The sequence below is a fragment of the Pygoscelis adeliae genome, unplaced genomic scaffold, assembly GCF_000699105.1.
Source record: "Pygoscelis adeliae isolate BGI_AS28 unplaced genomic scaffold, ASM69910v1 Scaffold485, whole genome shotgun sequence".
NCBI classification, from domain to species: domain Eukaryota; kingdom Metazoa; phylum Chordata; class Aves; order Sphenisciformes; family Spheniscidae; genus Pygoscelis; species Pygoscelis adeliae.
In genome coordinates, this window is record NW_008824803.1 from 529,646 (window position 1) to 536,149 (window position 6,504).

Below are 6,504 nucleotides of genomic sequence, written 5' to 3' on the forward strand. Positions count from 1 at the left end.
GCGGGATGGGGGATTCTCTGATTTCCTTCCTTTTCACCTCATTTTCCCCCCCTTGCCCGTGTGAGGTACCTCCTGGTCCCAGGGCAGGCTGCCCGGTAAAAGAGGCTCTGTCGAGGGACTTCTCCAAACGCTGCTCGGGTACCTGCACCAGCCTTTGCAAAAAACAGGCTCATTTCTTCTGCTCTTTATTATAATTTCTGGTGGTTTTTTTTCACAGGAGAGGTGTCAGGCTCACCAATCTGTACTTGCTGTCACCTCCCCTGGAAGCTGTTTAAAAACTTCACGTATTTCTCATCACCTTCCAGTCTTTAAGCATCAAGATGATGCTTCCAGCAAGAAATTGCACGGCGGCCTTAGCAGTTCAGCCGTTTCACCCTGGAGTTTCTTCAGTGCTCGTAGGTGAAAACCAGCTTTTCCTCTCGGATTTGCTACTGGTTTAGTTGCCTGCCCCACACGCTCCACAGGGCATGCATGGCAAGTCCCTGCGCTATCCAAGTGAGCGCAGGGGTTAGGGCAAAGGGCTTTGTAAATAGCAGAAGTGGTTCAACAAGAGGAGCTGGCGCAGGGATTAAACCACAGCCAGGGCTGTCAGAAGCGAAGGCAGTTCATTTGCCTGATAAAAATGAGTAAGGAATTGACCTCTAAATACTGATCTTTGTCAAGAAAGGCCCCAGGTGATCTCAAACACAAGCCAGTGAAAAACAAAGTCAAACACCAACCTGTAGGAGCCCCTGAAATTCTACTTTTTCAAGTGTTTTGAAAAGGACGTATGTGCTTTTTGGCTTTACATCATTTGTTATAAGGTGTGTATTTTAGTTCATTTAGTTCTGAGTACTGCATAGGCCCTTTTTAAGCAGCTGTAGCTGAAGAGCTGTTCTGTAACAGTGACCATAGTGTCTATTCAGTATATATTAACAAGCCAAAAAAATCCACTGCAGTTATGCTCAACTGCTAAACCAGAAAGTTTGTTAAAAAGAAGCTGAAAGAGACAAGTAAGAGCATGAATAGGAAATACAACCTGCTGCTCTTCTGTAACGAGCTACATTGCTCTGCAGTAACTGCCAGTGCTCACTCTTTTATTGCAACATGTTTAAAAGTGGAGTAAGATCATTTTCACGTGCCCAGATAATTATCATGAGAAAACAAACTCAGAGTCACTTGATGAGATTAGATGAACTAGACATGTAGGACTCCCAGAACTGCGGGGTGCAAGACATCCCTTGGACCTCCTGTCCCCAAGACCAGCCTAAGAAAACTTGCAGGCTGTGCCCACAGTAAACCTTCCGTCCTTACCATGAAAAGTACAAAATACAGAGCTAAAGATACGTGCTTAAGGAACCTTAACTCTGTCTCTTTTGAGAAGTCCTTGATAAAACCCCAAGTTGCCTTCGAACAGCAACTGCATGCACCTGTACAACAGCCTTTTCAGGACAGACCCCTGCCTCTACTACCCTTTACTCTTCACCCCTCAGTGCCCTCTCAAGGTGCAGTTCTGATGCTGTCAGCCAAGGGTAACAGATGGTGTGGTTGCGGTCCTGTTCCCCAGCCCACGAGGGAGAAGGAAAACCCTGGCAGGACACTTTAGATCCATTAAAAAGGCAGTTTCCATTGAGTGCTCTATCTTCACTCCCCCCACACCTGTATTGTGCTGCCCACACTCTTTTATCTGCTGACAGCCCCGCAACACAAAGGCCCCTGAGAGACCCGAGTACTTACTTCACCCATGTAGGCTCATTCCCTCGTGAGGAGCTCCATAGCACAACCTACGATGGGACTGCTGTGATCCTGGCCATGGTTCCTCACAGCCTCTGCTCTGCTAGCGTTGGTGCTCCTGTGACTGGCAGTGAGCCAGCTCAGGGTGCAAATGTGACTGAATACCAGCAAGTTGGTTTGGGTTTGTTTTTCAGCCAGCCTAGCTCTCTGCATCAGCTCCTTGTGCAATTGCACGAGGAGCACTGCTGGCACAAGGGACAGAGTAGGAGTACCTGGGGAAGGATGGGAACCTGCACAGCATGGATTTAAATGTTAAGCTGCCGTGAAACTTCAGCTTGAGACATGCCTGTGGGCTTTGATCACATGTCAGGGTAATACCTTTTTTAGTAGGGATCAATAATTATCTCACATTTGCCATCGGGTAGTTTTTAGCTGAGACCTGGCTATAGCTAGGAAAGGTAGAGCACACTCTGATCCTTGTGCATTCCTTCTGCTTCTGCGTATTTTATGTACTGTACCATAGGGGAGCAGGTTTGAGATTGCTGTTGGAAATGTTTGACTACGTAGGTGATAGCAGGCAGCGAAAATTACAGACAGGAGCCATCTCCTGCAATCCTGAAAATTTAATTTCACAGCAGGCACAGATGCTTTTTAAAAGGCTGGTGGGTTTTTTCCTGCTCTGCTCCAGCCTCACCCCTCTCTCCCCATTATATGTGGCACTCAGTGCTGTTATCCCAGCTCCCAAGCCATCACCCTGGCCATTAGCACTTTAGAAGCCACTGGTGGATAGGAATTTGCTTTCTCCTGTCTGACACCATGCACTGCTGTGCAAGTAACCTCCTGGGCAGCACTTTCCTGAGGAATGTATGCTGACTTGTAAGTCTTGCAGCAAATTTGGCTCCCACACACAGACTCCCCTTCAAGTTAATCTTTCCCTCCACCAGCAGAGGTGGCATGTGCCAAATTTAATTTGTTTGGGTTGTTTTTTTTTCCTGGTTTGCAGAAGTTTAGCATTCAGAGATCTGCATTTATGAAGCCATGGCGTAGAGAGAAGGGATTTAGATATGCAAAAAACTGGGAAGTTTGGCGGAACAGACAGACAAGACTTGCAAGAGAAAGGACCAGCCACACCTTATTAGCAGAGGCAGCCTGCTGGCACTGAAAATTAAGAAGGATGTGGAAGAGTATTTCAACATTTGAGCTGACAAGTGCAGAAAAGCTCCAGGGATGATAGAGTAGGACATGGGGTAGGGGAGTGTACATGTGGGATTATATAAAGTATAACCATGTAACAGTCATGATCGGAAAAGGCTCTCCCTGGCTGCTAGGATTGTCCTTCTGACCCCCAATCAGCATAATGATCAGAAAATGTAAAGGAGGCTAGAGAAGCTGCAACTTTGGATAGGTAGCAACGATGGGAGAGTGTGATTACCTGTGTTGGACTGGATCAGCACATCATCAGGATGAGATGCAGAGAGAAAATTCTGGGATGCAGTAAGTGTCTGCTTCCTAAAACAACTACTCTAAAACCCTACAGAAAGGACGCCATTCTGGATTTGGCCTTAATTTATGTGCATGACTCCATTCAAGCTGTATTAGCTGCTCTGTGACAGCAACTACTGCACAGCTGGGTCTGACACTGAGGCAAGAGAGAGCAGACCAGGTAAATCCAGCACCTGAGTACAAGAAGGGAATTATGTAAACACCCAGCAGTTAGTTCAAACAAAAGCGCTGCAAGAAGCTGTCCAAAAGACAGGAAGCCTCCAAGAAGGGTAGAGTCTGGATTGTTGTTTTTTGGGTTTGGGATTTTGGGGGTTTTAAGTTTATTAGAAGCCCAGGTAAACTGTTCAGCCAGCAAGTGATCCAGTAAAAGCCTTGCATGGCTTGATGAGAAAGCTAAGAAGACTAAGGGAAAAGTTTGATTTTTTTTTTTAAGAAGTGGAAAGCTTACTCAAATGAGAACAAGAAAATGTTCATGACAACATAAAACATGACAGGAGAGATGCAAACTGGAAATTAAGACTAAAAAAATATAAAGGGTGGATCAAGGCATGCTAAAAAACAATAGCAAAAAGTTCTTTAAATAAAAAATATAACCCAGGACAAGCTTACAGGATGCCAAGCTCAAAACTGCAGTTACAGCTCAGGGAAGGGATCCTTACCTTTGATAGTTCTGTGAAATCATCAGCTCAATGTGCTGGGGCAGCCCAAAAAGCCCACAAAATATTGGGTACCATTAGGATGTATGTTGAGAACTGAGCAGAGGGCATCCCTTTTCTGCAATATAAAACATCTTAATTGTTGTGTGTAGTTCTGGATTTTGCATTTGCAGAAGGATATAGGGTCGATCCAGAAAGGGACAACCAAAATAATCCAAGGGATGGTGCACTGTGTTAAGAAAGCAGACTGAAAAAGCTGAGTGTCATCAGTTTGGAGAGGAAAAGGCTGTGGGAGAATAAGGTCAAGGTTTACAAAATCATAAAGAAAGTAAATAAATTAAAGACATAACCCTTTACGAAATCCTGCAATGGTTGAACTAGGGGCATTTGATTAAACTAGTAGGAGATGTTTTAAAAAAGATAACACAGAGCTTGCTGCCACAGGAGCCTGTGGAGGCAGATGGATCAGCACAATCAGAAAGGGATTAGGCAAATTCACAGACGGCAGGTGTATAAGGGATGCTAAAAAGAATGTGTGTAGACATACACAGCAACATCCCCAATGCAGTGATTGTGGATGCTGGGGGAAGTGCAAGGGGAAAGGACCAGACCTGCATGTTTTCCATAAACAGCATTTTCTACTGTTGGATTCGAGTCTCACTACTTTAAAGGTGACTAAGCAAATTTTCAGGATTCCCTTAAATTACTTTTTTTTTTTTTTAATGAAAGACGTTCACATTCGCAAACCCTACCTAAAATCTGAAATTATTAAGGCAAATAATAAAACCTTGTTAGAAATGCAGCACATCATCACTACAATGAGTTTTATGCAAAATAAAAATAACCTGGTGCGGTCACCTACAAGAATATTGTTACCCTGGTGCACACATGTTCTTTAACAGCACCTGTGGTGTTTCTGAAACCCGTAACACTGAATCATCTTGGCAGAGTCACTTTTCTTGCAGTCAAAATAGTATACATGGTAGAGCTGACTACATAGCACGGGATTAAGCATTGATTGGAATGCATGGAGTGACTTTTTGCATTGTTACTGTTAAATGAATGACACTGTCACAGTAATGAAATACGCAAATTATGGTGACTTTTTGTTTCTTTAATGCTCTGTTTGAAGTTGTGATACTCTTGAGTATTTTTATAGATTTACTGTCATAAATTTTACTACAATGCTTTTGTCAAAAATTACATCTTTTAGTACCAGTTAGAATATGTGAGTTACAAAGCAATGCAGCCGGTGTGTTGGACTGTAACATATCCTGAGGCAAACATATTGCTCCATCTTAGGAGAACAAGAAACTGCAAAGAGTCTGATGTTTCTTCCTTCTTGTCCCACAAAAAAATTCCCACTGGGAAAAAGTTGTATGAAGGGAGAAGAAATATTTATGCAAGTACACGGTCAAGTTATTCTCTGGCAAGAATAGTTCTGTTGGGTTAATACAGGTCATGAAGGTATTGAACTGTTATTTTGTGGCAGCCTTGGTGACTAATTTTTCTTCTGGTAGGAGTATGTTGTTTTAAGTGCTGAGGGCTTGTAACTAATTTCCTATATAAAATCCTGAACCTTTCCATTTAATGCAGACAAACCTTTTATATGAGTATTTTGCACCTGCTGATCGTGTGCCTGCAACAGACACATAAATGCTTTGACTGCTTCTTGTCTGTTCCTGAAAGAATTGTGCCATTTTTATATACAATATTTTCAAATCAATTTAACATTTGCTCAGAATCCTGGTACATATTTTTTCCCCCTTTTTGCACCATGGTTTGTAAAAAAATATAATGACATTTTATGATGGTTTTCCCTTTAATCTTCCAGCCACTAGGTGAATTTGGTATTTCTGTGGCCTGGCTCTCCACTGATGCAAAAACAGACCTCTAAGAGCAGCAAGCACTGGGTGCAGCCTGTGGGTCCTCCTCAAATAGCAGCAGCCACAGCACTTGATATTCCAAAGGGAGTGAGATAAAAAACAAACTTTTAATATGTATTTTTCCCCACAGAATATGAAACCACTTATTAAAATTGGGAAGGCTTTCATATTCTGCTACATGGAACTATATGCACATGGAAGGACCTTTGCAGAATCACCTAATAATTTTTCTTTGTCATGGCCAAATTATTCTCATTTTATTTCAGCTTTCAGAACCATTACTAATGTCAGACTTCAGAGTTGTCTTTGTTGTCTGGATGAGGCAATTGGTACGTAACCGGCTGTTCTCTTGCCAAAAATAACACTTCTGTCAGTCTCTGGTTGTCAGGTCTCAGGGCTCCCACTGATCCTTCTGTGTAGCATGGCCTTATCCAGGCGGCAGCTGATCCTGGTGACCCCACCTAGGCAGCACCCCAACTCTCCGCTCAGCCAACAGCCCCAATTAATAGACTTTGCTAATAGCTTCTCTTAATTGTTTATTTTGAAGGAGGAATATGCAGAGGTTGGCTGGCAGGACCTCACACAGCTGGCTTACAGAAAACTTCTTGGGCACCCCAGGTTTTCCTTTTCAGTCTATGGATTTCCACTTAAATGCTGCAGGCTGCTGCCTTGCATAAATAATGTGATCATTCACCCTGGACACACCTAGAAGCATTACACAAGTACAGTGATACATTTTTCATCTA